The sequence below is a fragment of the Rhinolophus sinicus genome, chromosome 15, assembly GCF_057876585.1.
Source record: "Rhinolophus sinicus isolate RSI-liver-muscle chromosome 15, RSI-T2T, whole genome shotgun sequence".
NCBI lineage: Eukaryota > Metazoa > Chordata > Mammalia > Chiroptera > Rhinolophidae > Rhinolophus > Rhinolophus sinicus.
In genome coordinates, this window is record NC_142515.1 from 56,835,543 (window position 1) to 56,860,605 (window position 25,063).

The window sequence follows — 25,063 nt, forward strand, 5'->3', positions numbered from 1 at the left end:
TCACTTTTCCTTAGAGTCACATGCAATTATATATAGTAGTCTGTAAGGTAGAGCAATAGCTCCAAATTTGAAGTTAGGAACCTTAGGTAGGCACCCTGTTTATTAAATATCATTGTTTTGAGCGACACTCTCAAGCTGCCTCTAACTAGGTTTTCTTTCGACTAAATTATTATTACAGTTATCTGTCCTAATGACTTTATGAAATTGCTTTCACAATCAATATTATCTAATTAATTAGTAAATAATAGCAAACTGAATTCAGTGTGTGTGTGTACACACACACACATTTACAAGTAAAATAAAGCAAAATAATACAGTCACACTGACAAAAGTTGGTGTCTTTGTGACCACACAATCTTTTGGGACCATTACATGGATGTCTGCTATTTGATAAAAAAACTGAATCCTGATTTGATTTTGGCAGGAACATTTTTTCAGGTTGAAGAGTTGTGACAAGAGCTATGTCATCAAAAATATTTTTTCTTCTCTAAAGGTCTGTCTCAGGTTTTGATGACAGGTAAACCATTCAAATATTCTCTGCCTTAAATTGATAATTTTATCAGATCTTCCACTCTGAAAACCTTCATAATTATGGAATATTACACCATAATCTTGCCAATAAGAACTTAACCTTGGTTTATGAAAAACAGACTCAGTAGTTCCATAGAGTGCTCATATGATCATGTAATCATTATCTCTATTTGCTTTCAGAAAACGAGAAATTGTAACAGTGTGCATTTATTTAGTTAATTAATCATTATTGATTAGTACTAACAATTAAGGATAACAGGGAGAGATGAGTGAGAGATGATAATAGAAAGACTGTCATGGACAAGATCAGGAAGCTTCTGTTTTGGTTTGCCAAACATTTTATACGTAGAACTATATCTGATAGTAGATACAGGTCCAATGAAGGGATGTAATTGAATAGATTTTATTTTAAGTTTATAAACCTTTAAAATGGATTAGTAAACAGATTCATGGAGTAAGACCAGAGAAAGAAAGATTGGTTAGGAGAACAAAGCAGTAATAAAAATTATTTTTTAAAACAGAGATCATTTCATTCACTGGAATTCTAGTAATCAATGAGGTGAATGGGATGGAAGGATTTGTGGTTGATTTCTACATAGGAATTGCAGAGTGAAATAATTATGATCTGACATATTTTACATTTTTTTATCTGACGACATTCTTTCTTATCTCACTTCTTCCTTCTCCACGAAAGCTGACTTTTTTTTCTATTTCTTCCATTACTATATTTCCATATGTATAATAATTCTTATTTCATGTATGAATGGATTAAGGTCACTATTTGCGGAATAAAGGACTATATAATCAAATGTAATATGTGATTATCATGTATTCCCTAGGTTATTCTCTAGTTCTATCTTACAATAAAGTTTGATTTTTTTTTTCATAATTAGATAGGCCAAGTCATAATTTAGTCAGTCCTTGGCTCCTTTTTCTTAATAAAAGAATAGTAACAGAATTTCAATTTCACCAGTTTCTAACATAAGTTACAATGGATAAGTAATTATCCGTGTATGTGTATGTGTGTGTGTGTTTGTGTGTGTGTGTTTGTGTGTGTGTGTGTGTTTGTGTGTGTATCTTCAAGGAATATTGTGGAGTGGGAATGGAATTACATAGAATTTAAAACACATACTCCATGTGGTTGAATACCAATTTTATATCTTCATAACTCTTTGATTCAGGGCAAATTATTTAATCTTTCCATATATCATATTTCTCGTTTCAAAATGAGGTAACTACAGCATTCTCCTAAGTTTGTTATGAGGATTATATTTGTTAACTAAATGAACTACTAAACTAAGCAAAAGTAAATTATTTAATATTTATGAAATACTTGGAAATTTTCTGGAGAATAGTAATTTCTATTTAAGTGAATTTTAAGTAAAAATTGACTTAAAATTTTAAGTTTATTTTTCTAGCACTAGGATAGATCAGATAAGCATCTGCTGAAAAGACCCAAAAGCTGAAAAATAATGAATATTGAAGTATTTTTATAAGTTTTTGGCAAGAAATTAATGAACTTTATGAGGAAAAATTAAGTGAAAGCAAATATGAGAACTAAACCAAAAGTTCGTGGTGTTTTTCACCAAGCCCTAACACTACTGAACTTTATTAATGACCTTCAGGGCCTGAAGAACCAAAATCAGGTCCTAGAGGAACACTCAAGATAGGAAGTTTAAGAGGAGACCACTATCAATATACATGATAATGAACTAAATACTCTCACTTAAAACAGCAACAATAGAATATGTGGCAAGATAAAAATCCATAAGTCAGTTATATATTGTTCATGAGAAACATTTAAAATATAAAAACATGAAAGATTAAAGTAAAAAGATGTAACAAGTTAAAAGCTAATAAAAATATTACCATAAAGAAAGGGAATCCTTATAAGTCCCTTATGGTATTAGACCCTTGTTGAAAAGGTCAGTGGGTTAAAATGTAATAATTCCAAAATTGTATGCTTATAAGGATATGTACTGAACTAGATAAATTAGATACTATTCGAACCACATGGAGAAAATGGAAAATTCATAGTCAGTGTGGGTAAATTTTGTATGTATTTATTTGTTTATTTATTTTCATATCCGAGTTTCCCCACTAGAATGTAAACTCCATAAGGCAGTGATTTCTTGTTTTATAGTTGGTATATATCAAGTATTTAAAACAGTGTCAGGTATAAGATATGTATTCAAAACATATTGTTTGCATCGATCAATTAATTTGAAAACAATAGCACATTAAAATCTGCTGAGAAAAAAAAGCAGCAGTCCCAGATGGTTTAATTAAGTTTTAAGACCTAGCAAGCAGGAACAAGTTTGAATTTGCTTAAAATAAAAGAGAAATGTTCCAGAAAATAGAAAAAGTATCTACAAGTATTCTACATGTCATTGAAAAATGTACTCCCTAACTTAACATAATTTAAAAAATTAAGCATGTTTCTTAAATGACGAATTGAGACAAGGATTTAGTATTAAAAATGTCATGCCCATAGGAAAAAAATAATACTATATTAATAGAAGAAAGCATACAAGTAAATCTAACATTCTTTTAGAAAAAAAAAAAGTTCATCAAAATTAGAAGCAGAGGGGACTTTCTGGAACAAATATAGGATATCTTAAAGTAACATTGGAATAGTTACTGAAACATTCAAGTTATTCCTTTTGTGATAAAGAGACATATGCCTGATAGCATCACTTTTATCATATATTAGGAGACCCTAAAGAGTTTATGAAAATGAGAAAAAATATGAAGTATGGTAAGAAAAAAAATGAAACTTAGGTTATTCCCCCAAAATATAATACATAACAGAAAATTCACCAAAACTACAGAAAAAATAAAAAACTAGGTCATCAAAATGGCGATGTGAGGTGAGTCTCTGTAAATCTCTCCTGGAATTTACAACTAATCGAACAACTATAACTCCACCAAGACTCCCTGCACAGCAGACAGTCAAGACGAAGAGGCCCACTACTGAATTCACCTAAAGGTGGGCAAATTGCGCGAGCGCGGGAGAGGGAAGGGAGAAGGGTGGTAACGGAGCCCCACAGGTGCAGGATGCAGACCTAGCTCAGTGCTCCGAGCTCACTGTATCCCAGATCTACCACAGCTGTGGGAGAGTGAAGAACTGGGACTGCTAGTGCTCTGTTAATGGCCCACAGGGGTGAGGGGACAGCATATAACATGGCTGAACCCAACGCTCACGGCAGAGACCTCGGAGAAAAGACTGAGGGAAGAAGGCTGAAAACGGTGGTTTAAGCCCTCACTGCCAAGCAGAGAATGGAAGCCTTAGGCACTGAGACTAGCCGCCCCCTCCCTACCCTCCCAGAGCTCGCCCTGCCCCCACCTACCTGGTGCTAGAAGCCAAACAGTAGTAGTGTCAGATCAAAATAACAGAATATTTGCTGTTCTGAGAACTGTGGACTGCAGACACAGATTCGCAGCCCAACTAGTTCCGGCAAAGGAGAGGGAGCTGTGGAACCAGGACCAGCTGTGGTGGTGTTTGCCACCATTGCTCTAGGCCACCTCTCACAACTCACCCCACCCCTGGCCCCACCTATCTGGGTGGATCCCTGCAGGAGTAAACAGAACTGCTGAAAAATACAGGCTCTGAATCTGGTGCAGGAAGAGCTTTGGAACTTCAAAAGGTCTCCGCATACCCACAAGGACTCTGTGCCCTGTGACCCAGGCAAACTATTAACAGAGGAGAAGCCCGTCTCCCAGGGAATACCCCCAGTGTGTGAGAAGCTGGAATAGTGCAGAGAAAATATAGCACTACTGTGTGTGAGAGAAAAAAGGCTGCTGTGGGAGAGAAAATATAACACTCTACCAACAAGTACTGGAAAACAAAAGAAAGACCTCTTACTATCAACCTGTTGCAGGAGCCACTCCTGTAGATGTCTAGGAAGAGAAATAATAAATCAGTAATTGCCATGAATAACGAAGGCAACAAGACAGCTCAGAAAGAAAATGAAAAGACTCCAGAAATGGAACTTAAAGATATGGAAATATGTGACTTAAAATGACAGAGAATTCAGGATTGTAGTTCTGAAAAAACTCAATGAGATGCAAGAACACACAGAAAGGCAGTTTAATGAACTCAGAAACACAATCAAAGAACAACATGAGCATTGTACGAAAGAGATTGAAATTTTGAAAAAGAACCAAATAGAATTTCTGGAGATTAAGAACTCAATAGAAGAAATTAAGAATGAAATAACCAGCTTAGGTAGTAGAGTTGACCAGATGGAGCAAAGAATCAGTGACATCGAAGATAGAAACCTGGAAATGACACAGATAGAAGAAGAAAGAGACTTGAGACTTAAAAGAAATGAAAGAACTCTACAAGAACTTTCTGACTCCATTAGAAAGAGCAATATAAGAATAATGGGCATACCAGAAGGAGAAGAAAGAGAGAAGGGAACAGAGAATATATTCAAACAAATTGTCGATGAGAACTTCCCAAATTTGTGGACAGAACTGGATCCTCAAATCCAAGAAGCAAATAGAACACCTAGTTACCTCAATCCCAACAGGCCTTCTCCAAGGCACATTATATTGAAGCTGTCTAAAATCAATGACAAAGAAAGAATCCTTAAGGCAGCCAGGGAAAAGAAGACGGTAACTTACAAAGGAAAGCCCATGAGATTATCATCAGATTTTTCAGCAGAAACTCTACAAGCCAGGAGGGAGTGGAACCAAATATTCAAACTATTGAAAGAGAGAAATGATGAGCCAAGAATAATATATCCAGCAAAGATATCCTTTAGATATGAAGGAGGAATAAAGACCTTTCCAGACATACAGAAGCTGAGGGAATTCTCTAATACACGACCTGCACTATAAGAAATACTAAAGGAGGCTATTCGACCACCATCAACAGGGACAATTTGTGGCAACCACAACTCAAAAAGGGGGAGAGTAAAGGCCTGAACTGGAATATGGGAATGGAGAAAGTAAGCGTGCTGAAGAAAATGGAATACTCTAAATATCAAACTTTCTTTTACATAAACTTAAGGGTAACCATTCAAAAAAAATCCAGAACTGAAATATATACTGTAATAAAAGAAGAAACAAGGGAAACATCATAGAATACCATCACACAGAAATAATAGACAACAACAAAAAGCAAAGAAACAATGGAGACACAGCCTTACCAGAAAACTAAAGATAGAATGACAGGAAATCCTCACATATCAATAATCACCCGAAACGTAAATGGACTGAACTCACCAATAAAAAGGTACAGAGTAGCAGACTGGATCAAAAAACTAAACCCAACCATATGCTGTCTCCAAGAGACACATCTCAGCTACAAGGACAAGCATAGACTCAAAGTGAAAGGGTGGAAATTGACACTCCAAGCAAATGGTACCCAGAGAAAATCAGGTGTAGCCATAATGATATCAGATGAAACAGACTTCAAGGCGAAAAAGATAACAAGAGACAAAGACGGACATTTCATAATGTGAAGGGGACTATACAACAAGAAGACATAACAGTCATCAATATTTATGCCCCCAATCAGGGAGCACCGAAATATACCAAGCAACTACTAACAGAACTAAAGGGAGAAATTGACCAAAACACAATTATACTAGGGGACTTAAATACATCATTGACAGCTATGGATAGATCATCCAAACAGAAAATAAATAACGAAATAGCAGCCCTTAATGACACATTAGATTAAATGGACATAATTGACATTTATAGAGCACTTCATCCTAAAACATCAGACTATACATTCTTTTCTAGTCTACACGGAACATTCTCAAGGATAGACCATATATTGGGACATAAAATCGGCCTCAACAAATTTAAGAAGATTGAAATCATACCAGGCATATTCTCTGATCACAAGGCTTTGAAATTGGATATCAACTGAAAAAAGAAAGCAGGAAAAAACACAAATACATGGAGATTAAACAACATACTTTTAAAGAACGACTGGGTCAAAGAAGAAGTTAGAGGAGAGATAAAAAAATACATAGAAACAAATGACAATGAAAATATATCCTACCAAAATTTTTGGGATGCAGCAAAAGCAGTTTTAAGAGGGAAATCTATCTCATTGCAGGCCTATCTCAAGAAACAAGAAAACTCCCAAAAAAATAACCTCATATTACACCTTAAAGAACTAAAAAAAGAAAGGAAATAACAAAAATTAGAGCAGAACTAAATGAAATAGAGAACAAAAAGACAATAGAAAAAATTAGTGACAAAGAGCTGGTTCTTTGAAAAGATTAACAAAATCGATAAACCCTTGGCTAGACTCACTGAGATAAAAAGAGAGTAGACACTAATTAACAAAATCAGAAACGAAAAAGGGGAAGAGTTCACGGACACCACAGAAATACAAGGATCACCCAAGAATACTATGAAGGACTATATGCCACCAAATTCAATAACCTAGAAGAAATGGACAAATTATTAGAAACATATAACCTTCCTAGGCTGAACCATGAAGAACTGGAAAATCTAAACAGACCGATCACCAGTAACAAAATTGAATCAGTCATCCAAAACCTTCCCAAAAGTAAAAGTCCGGGACCAGATGGCTTCACTAGTGAATTCTGCCAAACCTTCAAAGAGGATCTATTACCAATGCTGCTCAAACTCCTCCAAAAAATTGAACAAGAGACAGTAATCCCTAACTCATTTTATGAGGCCAACATTACCCTGATACCAAAACCTGGTAAGGACAACACAAAAAAAGAAAACTACAGACCAATATTTCTGATGAATACAGATGCAAACATCCTAAACAAAATTCTAGCAAATCGAATACAACAATGCATTAAAAAGATTATTCATCACGACCAAGTGGGGTTCATCCCCGGGGCACAAGGATGGTTCAACATCCGCAAATCCATCAATGTGATGCATCACATAAACAAAGTAAAGGACACAAATCATATGGTGATATCAATTGATGCAGAAGGAGCATTTGACAAGATACAACATCCATTTATGATTAAAACACTTAATAAAAGAGGTATAGAAAGAAATGACCTTAACATAATAAAGGCCATATACGACAAGCCCTCAGCTAATCTTTTAATTAATGGTGAAAAACTGAATCCCTTTGTTCTACGTTCAGGAACACGACAGGACTGTCCCCTATCACATCTGCTTTTCAACATAGTGTTGGAAGTCCTTGCCAGTGCAATCAGACAAGAGAAAGAAATAAAAGGTATTCAAATTGGGAATGAAGAACTTAAATAATCACTCTTTGCAGATGACATGATGCTATGTATAGAAAACCCTAAAGACTCCACGAAAAGCTATTAGAAACAATCAACGAATACAGTAAATTTGCTGGCTACAAAATCAACGTACAAAAGTCCATTGCATTCCTATATACTAACAATGAAATCTCAGAAAAAGAAATACAGAAAACAATTCCTTTTGCAATTGCAGCAAAAAGAATAATATACCTAGGAATAAACTTAACCAAGGATGTGAAAGACCTATATGCTGAAAACTATAAGACATTTTTAAAAGAAATTGAAGAAGACACAAAGAAATGGAAAGACATTCCGTGCTCATGGATTGGAAGAATCAACATAGTTAAAATGGCATGTTACTCAAAGCAATATACAGATTTAATGCAATCCCCATCAAAATCCCAATGGCATTTTTAAAAGAAATAGAACAAAAAATCATCAGATTTGTTTGGAACCACAAAAGACCCTGAATAGCTAAAGCAATCTTAAGAAAAACGAACAATAGTGGAGTTAGCACCTTCCCTGACTTTAGCTTGTACTACAGGGCTACAATAATCAAAACAGCATGGTATTGGCAGAAAAACAGACTCCCAGACCAATGGAATAGAATCGAGAATCCAGGAAAAAAACCACATAAATATGGACAGACAATTTTTGACAAAGAAGCAAAAAACATGCAATGGAGAAAAGACAGCCTCTTCAATAAATGGTGCTGGGAGAATTGGATAGTCACGTGCAAAAGAATGAAACTGGACTGCTATCTGTCACCATGTACCAAAATTAATTCAAAATGGATCAAAGACTTAAGCATCAGACCTGAAACAAGAAACTGCATAGAAGAAAACATAGGTACTAACTTATGGACCTTGGGTTTAAAGAGCATTTTATGAATTTGACTCCAAAGGCAATGGAAGTAAAAGCTAAAATAAACGAATGGGACTATATGAAACTTAAAAGCTTCTGCACAGCAAAGGAAACTATCGAAAAAATAAAGAGGCAACCAATTGAATGGGAGAGGATTTTTGCAAACAGTGCCTCTGATAAGGGGCTAATATCCAAAATATACAAGGAACTCATGAAACTCAACAACAGAAAAACAAACATCCCAATTGAAAAATGGGCAGAGGACCTGAAGAGACATTTCTCCAAAGAGGACATACAAATGCAAATATACATATGAAAAAATGCTCAACATCACTAATCATCAGAGAAATGCAAATAAAAACCACAATGAGATATCACCTCACCCCAGTCAGAATGGCTATCATCAACAGGACAAATAGTAACAAATGTTGGAGAGGCTGTGGAGAAAAAGGAACCCTCATACGCTGTTTGTGGGAATGCAGACTGGTTCAGCCGTTATGGAAGGCAGTGTGGAGGTTCCTCAAAAAATTACGAACAGAATTACCATATGACCCAGCAATCCCTCTGTCATGCGGGAGACCCTGCTCGCTGCGCCATTTGTTGTGCGGGGCGGCCCTGCTCGCTGCGCCATTTGTCGTGCAGGGAGTCCGGCAGGGTCTCTGCTCCCGCTCCCCACATAAGAACGCAGGATATGGTGAGGCCAAAAAGGAACACCCACGGAGCCATAGGTAGGGGAGTCATACCACTATATTCTCTCTGGCGGCACTATACTCTCACTGGAGGCTGGATCCACACTGTCCACAAACCACCATCCACGCTTGCCAGCCCAGCCGCCATCTTCTTGCTAGCCCCCATTCTCTCCTCTCTCTCTCCTCCTCCCTGCTAGCGTAGCCACAGCAGTTATATTAGTGGCCAATGGCTCACTGGTTACAGCTGACGGCCAACTAGCCACAGCTGATGGCCATGCAATCACAGTTGGCCATTTACTACCTGAGCCAACACCTTTCTATGTGAGGCCGAGAGCCTGGAAACTACTTTCTGGGGCTCTGCCCCCACACCCTCTCCTGGCTATCTATCAAAAAAATCTGAAAACATTTATACATAAAGACACGTGTGCTCCAATGTTCATTGCAGCTTTTTTATGGTCGCCAAGACATGGAAACAACCAAAATGTCCTTCGATAGATGAATGGATAAAGAAGTTGTGGTATATATACACAATGGAATACTATTCAGCGGTAAGAAAAGATGATACAGGAACATTTGTGACAACATGGATGGATCTTGAGAGTGTAATGCTAGGTGAAATAAGTCAGACAGAATATAAACCAAAAACAACAAAGGAACAAGACGAACAAATGAGAAACAAAAACTCATAGACACAGACAATAGTTTAGTGGTTACCAGAGAGTAAGGGGGTGGGGGGTGGGAAATGAGGGTAAATGGGATCAAATCTATGGTGATGGAAGGACAACTGACTCTGACTCTGGGTGGTGAACACACAATGGGATTTATAGATGATGTAATACAGAATTGTACACCCAAAATCTATGTAATTTTACTAACAATTGTCACCCCAATTAAAAAAAAAACAAAAATAAAATTTCCCAGGTATGTTGTGCACAAACAATAGTCAAAAACCAATTCGAATTTCTGCTCCTGCCATAATGAAGTCACAGGAAATAGACCACTTTCGTTATTATATACTAGAAAACTGGACAAAATTCAGGAAACACTTTTTAGTCATTGCTGTGCGGGGTGTCATGCAGGGTCCCAGTTCCCACTCCCCACATAAGAACTCAGGAGCCATAGATAGAGGAGTCCTACAAGTACAGTCTCGCTGGCAGCTGGGTTGGAGACACAAGAAGCAGGAGCGACAGAATCCGCAATCCACACTCCGCTGTTTGCTAGCTCAGCCACCATCTTCTTGCTAGCCCCTATTTTCTGCTAGCGTAGCCACAGCAGTTATATTAGTGTCCAATGGCTCATTGGTTACAGCTGACAGCCAACTAGCCACAGCTGATGGCCCTCCAATCACAGTTGATGGCCATTTACTACCTGAGCCAGTACCTTCCACGTGAGGGCAAGAGCCTGGAAACTGCACTCCTGGCTCTGTCCCCACAGTCATTGTGCAACAAGAACAGAGCAATGATCTCAGGGAAAAGTGGAAAAATTAGAAGACTTACTTAGCTTACTGCCTGGAATTTGGAGGGGAAATCAGATGGCACAAGGTGTTTTCACTGAATTAAGCAGACAAGATTTCAGAGTTCAAGGAAGCTAACCAATAAACTTTGTGAGATAAAAATCTAGAGCTATGTAAGTAGTTCCCTAGATTTTTTGGTGGGTGTCATGCGCGAGACCCTGCTCGCTGCACCATTTGTCGTGCAGGGCGGCCCGTGGTGTCTCTGGTCCCGCTCCCCATACAAGAACGCAGGATATGGTGAGGCCAAAAAGGAACACCCATGGAGCCATAGGTAGGGGAGTCATACCACTATATTCTCTCTGGCAGCACTATACTCTCACTGGAGGCTGGATCCACACTGTCCGCAAACCGCCATCCACGCTTGCCAGCCCAGCCGCCATCTTCTTGCTAGCCCCCATTCTTCTTCTCCTCTCCTCTTCTCTTCTCTGCTAGCCTAGCCACAGCAGTTATATTAGTGGCCAATGGCTCACTGGTTACAGCTGATGGCCAACTAGCCACAGCTGATGGCCATGCAATCACAGTTGATGGCCATTTACTACCTGAGCCAGGCACCTGTCTATGTGAGGCCGAGAGCCTGGAAACTGCTTTCTGGGGCTCTGCCCCCACAGTGGGTATTAATCTGTGAAGAAAAAACTGAAAGTCAGAAAAAGAACCATCAGAAAGAACTAAACAGAGCCACCTTTTAATCTCACTGGGGATACTTTGCTTTTCCAGTGTTCAAAGCAGAAAGGTTTCCAAATACAGGTAAAGTGCTCAGGTCAAGTCTTTTTTTTTTTTTTTTTTAATTAAAGTTTATTGGGGTGACAATTGTTAGTAAAGTTACATAGGTTTCAGGTGTACAATTCTGTGATACATCATCTTAGTGGGAGCCAATTGACCCTAGAACAAGAGCTGCTGTGTACCATCCTAATAATATTTAAATACAGGCCTCAAAAAGAAAGGAGAGAGAGAGAGAGAGAGAGAGAGAGAGAGAGAGATAACTGATTACAACAATTTTAATGTGTCCCAGAACAAAACCCAAGAAAATGTGATGGAATATATAGTGAAATCCAGCACACAAAATCACAATATTCAGCATCCAATCAAAAATTGCCAAGCATTTAAAAAGTAAAAATACACACCCATAGGAAGGAGGGAAATCATTCATTAGAAACAACTAAAAAATGACACATATATTATAATAAAATTAGCAGACAATTATATTTAAAATGCTATATTAAGTATACTGTATATGTTCAAGAAGGTAGAGGAAAAGGCAAACATTAGTAGGAAAGAAATGGAAGATATTTAAAAAAACACACAAAAAAACAGTTTACATAGGCAGATATCCATGGCTACTAGTCAGATAAAGCTTAGTGGTTTAAGAGAAGGGCAAATTAAAACCACATTGTGAAACTATTAATCACAAACAAACATGACTGCTATTACAGAGGCTGACTGCATGAAATGTTTGAGAAAAAGTGGGAAAACATAGAACTTTCATACACTGTTGGTGGGAAAATGAATTGAAAATAAATTTGAAAATAAGTGATTGACAATATCTTCTTCCAAATACATATTTGCATACCCTATGAAGAGCAATTCAAATTGAAGGTATATACCCAATAGAAGCGTATATCCGAAAGATACATTTAAGAATGTTCATAGTAGCACAATTCATAATAGTAAAACTGTAGAAACAACCCAATTGGCTATAATAGAATGGATAAATATATTGTATTAGATGCATATACAATATGTATTATTCAGTAATAAAACTGAACAACTACAGCCACTTGTAATAACATGGACATAATCTTAGAAATATGAGTTTAGCTAGAGACCAGGCACAATACTATATATATAATATGACACCTGTTGCATAAATTTTCAAATAAATATGCTAAACAAAACAATGGTGATTAACTGATGAGGGCTTAGGTGGTGAAATTATAAGGAAAAGCCAAGAAATCATTACATTAAGGACAAGAGGCTACTAAATTTTTGGAGGGAGGAGGGAACGTGTAGTGATGGAAGGAGTCACAAAGAGACTTTTCTTTGCAATGTTTTATATCTCAACAGGTTGGGTTGCACTGGTAATTGTTGATGTATTACACTAAGCTATATATTTTCATAAATGCAGTCTTTGGGGTTTGTTATAGTTTAAAAGTTGAAAAATAGATGATATTTTAAAAAGTAAAATATTGGTCAACTTTTATATAATATTAGAGTTCAGGCTGGTACAACTATGTTGGTAACCCATTTGCCATTAGCTAATAAAGATGAAGCTATCAATAACTTATGACCCATCATTTTCTCTCATTCTCTCAAGGTAGATACATTAGAGATACTTGTTTATTTTAAATAGAGGCATATACAGCCACAAAAATAGCAGAACTCTTTAATAGCACAGATTTAGAAGCAAGAAAATACTTAGTGAATAGAGGATGAATAAATTATGTTATATTCATAAAATGGAACAGTAGAGAATTAAGGAAGTAAACCATTGGTTTGAAGACAAATCTTAAGAATATACTGTTGGAGGGAAAAAAATCAAACTATGGGTCCACTTTTTTAAATTTCAGAGGGAAAGTAAATAATATATTGTTAGCAGTACAAACACATATAGTGAACTAAGAAAAGGTTTTTCTTTGGGAGTGGGGATAGGACCATCAATGGACATACAAGTGGCTTTAATTAGAATGAAATTCTTTCTTAAAATACATGATGAATACATTGGTTTCAATTGTACTTTTTACCATTTTAAATCATATATCGCATATAATTTTTGTAGCAACTCAATATTTAATAAAAACCTTTTAAAAATATTCCTGGGTCTTCTAGCCCTTTGTCATCCAATTCCTGTCCACCCTTTACATCGTCTCCCTGACAAATTATTTAGAAAACAGCTTCATATAAGATGTACCCTTATATATGACTTAATAATAGAATCTGATTAAATTTTGATGAATGAACTCAGTATCTTTCCAACTTGCCTTTTGTGAGTTATTGTATCTTCAGTTATCATAATGACCACTTTATAACAAAGCTTTCATACATTTAGAAATAATTTTTCATACTTTACTATTAATCATGATGTCAGAATTATGGATGAGAGTTTAAGGAATCTAAAGGAAACAAGCAATAAATTATGCAGGAAGGCTTTTTACTTCCCCTTTTGCTTATTTTCAGCACCTGCAAACCATTGATTGGAATCAGTGGGATCCAGGTTGTTCACGCAATCAGAATAAAGACCCGTGTTTTATCAAAGTTAACACGAGGGCAGTGTTTTATCAAAGGCAGAGAATACTGAACACTATGTTCATAGAGAAGCTTTTGTAATCCCCCTACATAACCCAGCCTAGCAAATCTGTCTGCCTAGTGACCTTTGTTTCTTATTGTTACCCATTCCCTTTCTTCTCTATGGGAGAGCAAAGAAATATATTTATGGTGCACTTTTTCAAAATGTATATGTGGAATTTAGGATTGGGAATAGGGGTTGGGAAGAGCAGTTCTTATTAGGTAGAGAGGATATAAGAACTGTTTGTGATTCCATTTAACAGTATAACAAATGAGTGAGTCATATTCGTTCTGACACAGTCCCAATATTTATAGTATGTTGACTCAATATTGATACCTTGTTTCCTATATTACCCTGTTTTAATTCAAGTCCTGTAGAGGAGACTTAAAGCAGTCCTGATCATATATACCCTAAATTTATTTCTCAGTGACCACAAGGGAAAGCCTCTTCATGTTCAAAAAAAGTTTGCATTATTATCCAACCTTGCGTTGTCCTTAGGTTTTCAAATGGGAATTTTATGATTCAAACTAATGAAAACATAACCTGATATAACTTTGAAATAACACTGTTAGTACAGAGATTTGTTATTTTTGTGGTTTTTGGATTTCTTTCTTTTTTTTTTTTCTTATTAATTTGTTTATTCCTAGCTTCTACCCATAAACATTAAAAAAAAAAAAAAAAAAAAAGAGAAATAGCCCACAAATTTTAGACTTTCAGCCAGGCCACTAAGTTACATAAATATTATTTTAAATATGTACTGGACTGTTCTGGTATTTTATCATCAGCATTTAGCTGGCGTTTGTGAGTCTTTTTATGATCTTATTTTTAGAATGACAGGCACGAAGAATAGGGACTTCTGGTTAACGTGGCTCTGTAACTTCATGTTATAAACTAATTTTTGAAACAAAATAAATAGAAAATACAGGTAAACTATAAGAAGAGAAACTTTAATATATATTAATATAATATGTAATATATATATATATATATATATATATATATATATATATATATACACTTTGTGTGCGTGTGTGTGTGTGTGTGTAGCCTTAATAAACAAAAGATCAACCTATGTAGACCATGAAGAAAAAATAAAAAGTTATTCTTGGAAACAGGGCAGACTCTAGGGGCCTTCCTGGATGCAGGTTCTAAGGAAGAAGAAGAATGTAATGAATAATTACACCAAAAAGTTTCCAGGTGCGCCAGCCTCATTGTTTAAAGCCATGGGCTGGGATTGGGCTTGTCATTCAAGAAATGAAACCTGAATTATTGGTCTTATGGGGTTTTAGTTGAAATAACATTACATGTCTTGGACTGGACTTAAAGAGGAAAGCTTTATTAAAGCTGGCTTGTGCCCTGAAAGAAGTTTCCATATCTGACTAATCTTCAGCTTTACTTTCCACTGCTTGGCAGGGCATAGGGAACAGGGAAAGACACCAGGACCCAACCAAGTGGGCATATCTAACAGAAAACACTCATCACAAAGACAGGACTGTGGAAAGTTAAACTGCCTGTAAATTTACCTCCCAGGAAAATTTAAGAAAAATTGCTTTGCTGGGAACTTGGTTTTAGGTAGAAGGAATAAAAATAAAAAAAATCTATACATTTTTCACAAGAATTTGTAACCATAAATGGTCCTCACATGGATTTTTAGTGAATTTAATATTGCCTGAGTAGTCCAAAATACCTTAGGACAAATACTGAGTTTGAAGAAAATCCCTTTTTGTCGTGTTCTCGTGTCAGGAGATGCAAAAATCTTCCCTGGACCCATCTTCAATACAAGTTATGAAGAATTCTCACAAATAAACTTCCAAGGAATTTGAGCTCAAAGCCACGATTTAGAAATCACACAAACAAATTAGATATCAATGAATAACAGGCAACTGTATCAGACATCAAATGTTAGAAATAACAGAGACAACATCTAAATTATATTACTATATAATTTATATGAACAAAGGGTAACATATTAGTTAAAACAAGTGCTTAGAGAAAAAGCAATAACACTTTTAGAAAAATACAGTAATTAATATTTAAAATTAATTTGATGTATGTAAGAGCAGAATACACACAGTTGATGAGAAAATCCATGAACTAAAATAAATTAAGAATTTACCTAGGACAAATACAAAGAGACAAAAATATAGAAAGTAGTGAAAAGAGGTTAAATGCAATAGAGTGTAGTTTGATAAATCCTAACATACATTCAATTTGTAATTTCAGAATGGAGAGAATATAGGGGTGATGTAATACAGGAGAAAATATTGGCAAAGGATTTTCTATGAGCAATTAAAGATATCAATTCTCAAATTCAGAAAGCCAAATAAATCCCTATCAAGCTAAAAAATATCTTACCTAAATATATCATAATAAAAGTGCATAGTATAAAAGCTAAAGAGGTGGTCTTCAAAGGAACTAGTAAAGAATATACAGATTATCTACTTGTATAATTTTTAAAAAAATGATGCTGTTTTCATTACCAATTATGAAAGCTAATGAAAAAATATCTATAATTGCTTGTATACCATACAATATATTTGTATACCAAACAAATATGTCTTTCAAGAATGAAAGTGAAATAAATAATTTCTGCAAAACAAAACAGAATTTGGCATCAAAAAATCCTTGTCAAAAGAAATTCCAAAAGATACATTTATGGGAGGAGGGGGTAAGACAAGTAATCCCAGATATAACCAAGGTAACAGTCCCAATGAATATTCATTAACAAGAAACATTAATTTCATGATCCATGAAAAAAAGAGTTTTGTGTTCAAATAAATTTGAAAAAAGCCAAACTCCTTCAAAGTTAGCAATAAAAGCAGCATATGAAAAACCTGACAAGTAATGTAAAAGAAATCTGTTAAAACTAAATCAGCATTTCCCAAATCTAACACCGTAAAACATTTTTTGTCAATGACTCATTGTTAATATCTCAGGGAATATACTTTTGGGAATGTGGAACCATGCTTTCAAAGCAAAAGCTTACTGCATTCCACCTGTTCCTCAATCTACCAAGTTTTATATTCTTGCCAGACTGTAAAATTGAACCAATTCCATCCTCTTACAGGAACCAGGGAACAACCTGCTATCTTATTACTACAAAGCCTGCTTCCCATAACCTCTGCTTGTTCATTATGCTGTTAGCGTAACCACCGTGTGACCCTGAGTGGCATGTGGTGTCCTCCTCCCCAAGACCGTATGTGTGATGAATAAATTGCTATCAGTCTCATTTGTCCAGTGTTGGGTATCATGTATTCAATATCTCATAGTATTTATGGTGGAGAGGAAATCCCTTTCTCTCACCAGTGGGGTGAATAGGAGGCGATCAGAACACTCATGTATTTCCTCACTCTGTTAACTGAATGGACCTGGAAACAATGGTACCTTGGTAACAAAGAACAAACCCAGCACTCAGATCTTGGTTTCTAATATTATTTTCCAATAAAAGGAACCAGGCTTCCTTGGAGAGTTGGCTCATTCTAGAATTGGGGCAGGAAATGTACAAGATAAGGCTAGAGCACCTGGTTGTGTAAGAAAATGCTCAAAAAGATCCACAGTGACAGGCGTTGTCCAATGACACAGGAACCAAACGTAGGAGCACCCAATGGTCAAAGCTGAAATAATTTAAGCAACAAAATTCATGGAGTAGTATTGGGTTACAGCATAAAGTATAAAATAAATATCTATGAATATACATTAATACCAATAACCAATTATTGAATGGATAATTAATTAATTGAAGGGAATAGACAAATCTTCCATCTCCTGTGCAGAGGAATTCCAAATAATTTAAGTACTTAGCCTCAAGCAGATGGAGCATAACTTCCCTTTAAGTGGGCTACGCAGGATAACTTCTTTTCAAAGAACACATTGCATAAAAGTGGGAAAAATTTTTACAGTGCTCAAACCTGGGAAATATTGACTGGGCCACGTGATCAAGGTCAACATCATCAGTGATATGTTGTCCATAACATGTACTTCAGATGAGAAGAACTTTGCCTCAGTGGGCTACCTTCCAAAATATCATAACCCTAGTATAATCATGATAAAACCAAAACTCAAATCCAAATTGAGGGACATTCTACAAAATACCTGACAAGTACTCTTCCACCTGCCAAGGTCGTCAGAAACAAGGAAAGTCTGGGAAACTGTCCCAGCCCAGTAATATGGTAGCTTGAGTGAAATCCTGGAACAGAACAACAATATTTTATAAAAACTAAGGAAATCTGAATAAACTATACACATCAGTTAACAATAATGTATTGATGTGGGTTCATTAGTTGTGACACATGTGCTAAAGTATAATGTTAAAATATGTTAAAAATAGGGGAGGCTGGGTGTGGAAACTCTTGAACTATCTTTGCAGCTTTTTCATACATCTAAAACAGTTCTAAAATAAACAGTGTATTTAAAAAACTACAGAATTGTACACCTAAAATCTATGTAATTTTACTAACAATTGTCACCCCAATAAATTTAATAAAATAAAATTAAAAAAAAAAATTAAATCAGCTCTGTCGCCTAGCAAAAAGCATTGTACCAACGTCAGTTTTCTGGTTTTGATAGTGGACTGCCATTATGTAACTGGATGAAGCTGGGTGAAGTGTTCTTGAGACTGTATGTGTTCATCTGGCAACTCTCTGTGAGTCTGTAATTATTTCTAAATAAAAAGTTAGAAGTGGTTTCTCTAAAAATATATGCAACTGTATTTTTCTATGACAGACCTTAACTTTTAGGTTAAACACTGTGAAATTGCCAATATTTGATGGTTATTAACTGACAGAAATGGCAATTTCAGATTCATGACATAATGCTATTATGAGTCTGTGTTTGAACAATGGGAGGAATCTGATATAGATAAATTTGAAGCCCCTCTTTGTTTGCTTATTACTGTATTTAAATTATAGGAGCTGACATAGACTAAGGCACAAGGGAAGGAGGCTTCCTTTTGTCTGTTTTTCCCATGCTGGCTTCCTGACAGCAGTTTCTCTGGACAGACCTTGGGTTTGCAGTCTATCCACTTGGGACATGACTGAGCTACCCTTGATCTTGATTGACAGCTCATTTGTTCTGGGTTGTCTCTGCTAACTCTGATGCACTGTTCAAAGAACCCTCCGGTCTCCTTTTGATCTTATGTTATAGTGACCTCAGGAAAAATCCGGGGGCGCTCTAAGCACAAATGGTGTTGGGGTACACAGAGTTCTATTTCTCTTGTACCAGTGTATGGAATGGAAAACTTGGCAGCTTGTCTCAACCTCTCTATGACAAGACACAAAATAAGATGATCTTCTGGGGCCTTTGCCTCCTTCTAGAACCTCTATGGAAAATGGAGTATAACATCAATCTGGAATTTCTGAAAAGCCCAAAATAAGTAGGCCTACTCAATCTTGGTTGTCCTTTATCTTTCCCCCTCATAAATTCTGAGAATTTATTTAGACAGATGTAAGAATCCTACTTGATTCATCAGTTTTCTCTTCTCATGAGTTCTCTCAGGGAATAAGCTTTTAAAAACCATTTCTTTGCCACTGTTATTTCCCTTCTGCAAACAATGGCTACCTCATGATTTATTTGCTGGAATGCAATTGGATAGGTGCCAGAAGCATAGAGTAACTAGAATAACAGAGGACCCCATCATTCAATGTTTCAAAAGTGCAATATGCTTTATTTGTTCCTCTAGTAAATACTCATATGGTAAACTAAGAAAATTTGCTCCTCCTCCAAATCTCTATTCTCTCTCTGACTCTTCAGGCTCTTATGCCTTAAACACGCAACTCCATTTCTATTTTTTCTCCCAGGACTCAGTAAGTTTGTTGTCATCAGAAAATGCTAAAAACTGCATTTATCCTTTCTTCCTAAAATCTGACAACTTCTCTTAGTGGGCAGTGTAGCATAGGAACATAAATAAATATTTCAAAAGGAATATTGTTCTTTGGGAGTATTCTTAGCTAGGGAGAAAAAAATCCCTTATTTCTGCCTCTGTAACATTAAAACAAAAGTTGGTGAGTTGTAGTCTCTGTCCTCTGTTTTTTGGCCTTGATAAATTACTTTTATTGAGGATCCAGTAAAAATAGAACATTGATTTAGGCCATAAAGAAGTTGCTTCCAAGGCTTTCAAACTCATAAATTTCATCACATTTATCAGTCTGAATGTTTCATAAATTGTATCTAAAATTGACTGGAGACATTAATATTTCATCTAAACCATTTGTTCAAAATACTAAATACATTACTATCTTCTCTTCTAGATTTACTACTTCTATCAACAGATTTCAATATTTAAAAAATCAGTAGTTAAATTACCACAGCATTGTTATAATATGAATATATATAATAAGGATAAAAGCACCATGCCTTCATTTTTAATGACACTCATGGCAAAATATTGAAAAGTCCCATCTGTGCATGATGTTTATTAGGTGACAGTACTTTTGTTAGTTGTAGCATTATCCCATTGGTACAATTAACCAAGTGTCACTGCTGGTCTCTGCCATTTTGTCCTCAAGCACTTCTTTGTTATCTTAACTTTATGATCTAGTAGGTGCTTCAAGCCGGACTCAGAGTAAAGACACTTTCAAAGTTCTTGTATGTTGAAATAAATGTACAGCCTTTATACTTGGAAAACAGTTTGGCTGTCTACAAAATCTTGGGTCAACTTTATTTTCATGAGGCTCTTGAAAATTTTCTACCACTATCTTTAGCATTTAATTGAAAAAAAGAAAAGAAAAACCAGAAAACTTTGAGGTTGGCAAAATCTTTTCTACTAGCTGCCCAAATTATTATTTCTTTATTTCTGAAGGTCGGTATATTTACCAGGATATGCCAAGAACAGATTGCTCTGAATTGGTTTGCCTAGCACATGGGAAGCTCTTTAATTTCATAGATCTAAGCTTTCTTTCAATATGTCTTGAAGTGTTAGTTCTCTTCTATTGGTTTGGTTTTCTTCTTAGGGAGGAAGAGTCTCCTATGTGCTGGTTCTTCTGTACCTGTCCTCTATATCTATCATTAGCTCCCTCATATTTTACAACTCTTTTTTACATCATTTTGCGTATATATATATTTTTTTTCATTTCCAACCCGTATGTTTCATGATATATTTTCCACAGTGTGTATTTTCACTTGTATTTTGTGTGGGTTTCCCCTCATTTCTGGGGTGGTTTTATTTCTACTCTCTCCTAAGTTTTGCCAGTCCATGTTTCATCTTTAGTTCTCCCATTATCTCTGTCCTGAGAGCTTGCTTTTTCAACTTTCCTTCTTTAGGAGAATTATGTCACATACATTTTTTGTATGTTCTTGGTGTGAACAAAAAAGGGGGTTCTATGGAAAGCAGCCTCATAGGGTGATCTGATCATAAATTCCTAAATTGGCAGGTCATTGTGGGTAGTGAGGCCCCAGGTATAGAATTTCTTTAGTAAAAGGTTTATTTTTGCCTTAAGCAAATCCTGCCCAGTGTTTTTGTGCTTCTGCATTAATACACCTTTGAAATAAGCCATAACCACCCCCAAGAGAGCACATAATTTTGTTAAGTATCCTGTAATTCAATCCCCCCTTTGCTTTCTCCCACCTCTATGTAATCTTCCTTACACTCCCACCTTAATTTTAAATGCACACCAAAGTCTATAAAACTATTATTCTCAGGAGCATTTGAGATTTTGCTTCCTGCTATATGTCATCAGTTTAGCTCAAATGAAATCTTTCTGTTTTTTTTTTTTTTTTTTTTTTTTTGTCTTTTCAAACTTTAATTCAAGCATTAAACATTTGTAAATAGAATTCTTTTTTGACATTCAATATTATTTTGTATTAATTTCAGGTGTACAGTATAGTTGTTAGACATTTATATAATTTCAGAAGTGACCCACCCCCCCCAGGGCTAGTCTAGTACCCACCTGGCACTATACATAGTTATTACCATATTATTTACTATATTCCCTGTGCTTTACTTTACATCCCCATGACTGTTTTGTAAATGCCAATTTGTACTTCTTAATGCCTTCACCTTTTTCATGCTGTGTCCCAACTGCCCTCCCATCTATCACCTCAATAAATCTAGTACTCATTGAGACCATACATAATTATTACAATATTATTGACTATACTCCTTATGCTATACCCTACATCCCTATAAATACTCTGTAACAACCAATTTGCACTTCTTAATCCCTTCCCATTTTTCACCTACCCCCTCAGCCTCCTTGCAATCTGGCAACCATCAAAATATTCTCTGTATCTATGAGTTTGTTTCTGTTCTGTTTGTTTGTTTATTTTGTTCTTTAGATTCCACACATAAGCGAAATCACATTGCATCTGTCTTTCACTGTCTCACATATTCCACTTAGCACAATACTCTCCAGGTCCATCCATGCCACTGCAGATGTCATGAACCCATTCCCTTCCATGGCTAAGCATATTCCATTGTATATATGTACCACCTTCTTTTTATCCTTCAACCATCAATGGACACCCAGGCTGCCTCCACATCTTGGCCATTGTAAACAATGCTGCATTGAACATATTAATGCATACATCCCCTAGAAGTAACATCTTGGGTTTCTTTGGATAAATACCCAGAAATGGAATTACTGGGTTGCTTTTGTCTCTTGTTATAGCCTTTGTTTTAAATTCTGTTTTGTCTGGTATTAGTATTGCTACCACATGTTTTTTTTTTTTTTTTTTCCGTATAATATCCTTTTATTATTTATCATTTTATTACTCATATTTTTGATTTTTTTGGTCTTAAAGAAGTCTCCCTAACATTCTTTGTAATATTGGTATGATGGTGATGAAGTCCCCTAGCTTTTTCTTGTCTGGGAAACTCTATCTGTCATTCTTTTCTAAATGACAGCTTTGCTGAGGAGAGTAATCTTGGTTTTAGGTCCTTGCTTTTCATAACTTTGAATATCTCATGCCAATATCTTCCAGCCTACAAAGTGTCTGTTGAGAAATCAATTTATAGTCTTATGGGAGCTCCCTTATAGGTAACTAACTGTTTATTTTGCATATTTGCTCTCATAATATTCATTGTTTGTGTCTTTGTTCTTTAATTTTGTATCGTTGCTGCATCAAGTTACAACAGTAAACTTAACCCTTTTTAACTTTCCTATTGAGTAAATATTTTAACTTGTAACACATTTTAATTTCCCAATCTTCCTTTTGTTATCTAACTACATTTCCTTTGTCATTTCTTAAATGAATTTTTACCATTAAAATCACATAGCATATAAAAAGCTTCTGATTTCTGGTTCCACACATAAGAAGCTTAGAAGTTTTTCTCTCTAACCTAACAACAAATAAAAAGCTGAACAGTCTGAAAAATTAAACTTTTCTAAGATTCATAAGGGAGAGGAGAACTCAGAGCAATACACTGCCCCAAAGACTGAAGTCAGAGAGGCCTATACAGGTTCATTATGACTTGCCAGAACAAAGACTCACAAGTGGAAACAATAAGGAAACACACAATCAGTTAAAAATGGGCCAAAGACTTTAAAAGACTCCTCACCAAAAAGATATACAAATAATAAATAAGCATATGGAAAGCTGCTCTATATTTCATAAGGTAAATGGAAATTAAAACAACAATGAAATACTACTATACAACTATTAGAAAGGCCAAAGTACAGAATTCCGACAATACTAAATGCTGACAAAGATGCGGAATAACAGGGACTCTCATTCAATTCTGGTGGGAATGCAAAATGGTACAGCCACTTGGGAGACAGTTTGGCAGTTTCTTACAAAACTAAAACATACCCTTACTATACAATTCAGCAATCACTCTCTTTTATGTTCACCCAAATGAACTAAACATATTTTTACAGAATAACTTGCACACATATGTTTATAGCAGCTTTATTCATAATGGCCAAAACTTTGAAGCAACTAAGATGTCCTTCAGGAGGTGAATGAATAAATAAATGGTGGTCCATAAAGACAATGGAAAATTATTCAGCACAAAAAGATTTTCAAGTCATGAAAAGACATGGAGGAACGTTAAATGCCTAATACTAAGTAAAAGAAGCCAGTCTGAAAGGTTACACACTGTATGATTCCAACCATATGATATTCTGGAAAAGGCAAAACTATGGAAACAGTAAAGATATTTTGGTTGTCAAAGGCTTGTAGGGGATGGGGCTTGTAAGTAGGCGGTACACAGAGGATTTTTAGGGCAGTGAAACTATCCTGTATGATATCATAAAGGGGAATACCTGTCATTATGCATTTGTCAAAGCCCATACAACATACAACACTAAAAGTGAACCATAATATACATCATGGACTTTGGGTGATTATAATATGTCAATGTAGGCTGGTCAATTGTAACAAATACGCCACTCTGTTGGGGGATTTCGATAATGGGGGAAGCTATTCATATGTGGGAGTGGAGGTATATGAGAAGTCTCATTTCACAGAGAAGAAACTAAGGAACAGAGATATCTTTGAAATGGCTCAATGACGTACAGATAATAAAATTGATTATTTAGTAGCACTTCATCAAATCTAAGACAACTAAGGCTCAGAGGAGTTTGGTGACTTGTCCAATACCACACAACTAGTAAGATATCCCTGAAGAATGTTGTCCTGAAGCAAATAGTCTTGTTCAGGAATAAACACTGACAGGTGTGTATTAAACAGAACTTTGTTTTCCTTTTCTCTCTAACACTTCAAGGCTGTGAGAATGTTGTCAAAGTAATTAAGTTCTCTAAGCCCTTATAGCCATTTCTGCAGGGTGAAGGAAACAATATTTATGTTACACAGTCATTATAAAGAATAAAAGAACCATTATCTTTAAAACCTAACCCCTAGTATGGCATCTAGCACAAAATAATTTTAATAAATCCTGCCTCCTTCATTACTAAATCTTACCTCCGTGTTACCTTGCCATGAGATCAAAGAAAACAGAAAATAAAAAGATGTCATTGTCTGAAATGGATGCAGTTTTGCCACAAAGACCTGTCTGGAAAAA